The following is a 1,636-nucleotide window of genomic DNA, read 5'->3' on the forward strand; positions in this document are numbered from 1 at the left end:
GGAAAGGAAAGGAAAGGAAAGGAAAGGAAAGGAAAGGAAAGGAAAGGGAAAAGATCTTGTTTTCTTTTCAAAGGTGACAGAATGAAGTAGAGGTGCATGAAAAAATTAATCTTAGAGAGGAGCTTTATCTCCACCATCCCTGCAAGAGGGACATTGCCAAATAGACCCCATACCTTGGGAGGGCATCAAGAAGAACTTCATTCTCCCCTTGATCTGAATCTGTAGTTGCAGCAAAAGCTTCAGCCAGCGGTTTTGGTTTTGCCGTGTGTTCACACATCTGGAGCAGATGTTCTCTTTAACTCCCAACACACCTGTACTGCAGGTCATAACTGTACCTGCAAAGCTTCTGAACTCTCAAACTGCTGTTGTGCCTGCTGTAATTCTCAGATGAGCACACAGTAAGTTAAAGTTCATTTAGGCAATAAACAGGTTCACTCAGTCAGAGTGAGTTTAATTTTGTTCATTTTGGCCTTCCCATGCAAGCTGTATTTTAAAGACTACCCGTGTTCGAGCTCTGAGCCCTCCCCTCCCACTCTGAGCACAGCAATAATCACCCTGGCAGCAGCAAGGAGATCAAACAAGCTCCCTTCAGTGTCCAGCATCCCTTCCTTTCTCATCTCAGCTCCTCTTTCATCCCTTTTCCAGCAGCCAGGTGTGCTCATGCCCCACCACAGGGCCCTGAGCAGCCCCCTCCTGGGCACAGTTGGGCTGTTGTGCCCTCGGTGCTCACACTCTGTGCTCCATCAGAGCTGCCCAGTGACATTCCTGCACCCTCCTGCACTCCTCACATGGCCTCTCACCAAACTCAGATGGGTGACAGATGCTTTTTATCCCCCACCCCATTTTGTCAGCAGGATAAAAATAAGTGATTTAAATCAGTCTCTCTTTAGTACCCAACCAGTTAGCCCTGCCTAATATTTGTAGTCTAAATAATTGACATATGTGGCAGTGGAATACAAGTTTGTGGCCTTTTTTTTTTTTAATAGAAGTTAATCCAGCTTTGAGCTGGATTAATTCCCGATGAGGCTTGGGGACAGACAGCTGTTTCTCTTCTTTGGCCTGGGAATACTGCCCTCAAAAATCCACCTATGCTAAGAATCCCTGATGGACACAAGTTGTGCTCATTTTCAGATCCTTATCCATGTTCAGAGGCAGCACTGAACCAGCTTCTCAAAAAAATAAGAAGGTATGACACTTGGAAATGTTTTGTTGACTCTTTTGCCATGGAATAAGAAAGACTTCAAAGCTCCCATCTTCATTTGGAGAGTTGGGAAGGAAGAATATTTGCAAAGGAGACATTTGACAGGAAAATCAGTATTAGCCTGTAGGGCAGGAGTGGAGCCAGATAAATCCTGTGCTGGCTCTTAAGGCTGAAACCTCACAGAAACAGTTTTAAGGAAACAAGCCCTGAAGTGATTATTTACCCTGTGCCACATGACAAGCAGTGGTGAAAAAAAAACAGCAGGAGAGAAGAGGAGAAAAAGAATAAATCAAATATTATTCCCTTGTATTTTTCAACCTACTCATCCTAAAAAATAAGATCACTACTGTACCTGAGTTTCATGTTTCCTTATTATACCTTGGCCTAAGTACCCCAAAAAACTATCCAACAGCCATAAAAATTACACAGAGAGCC

This window comes from Corapipo altera, unplaced genomic scaffold, assembly GCF_003945725.1.
Source record: "Corapipo altera isolate COAL_440 unplaced genomic scaffold, ASM394572v1 68, whole genome shotgun sequence".
Classification (NCBI taxonomy): domain Eukaryota; kingdom Metazoa; phylum Chordata; class Aves; order Passeriformes; family Pipridae; genus Corapipo; species Corapipo altera.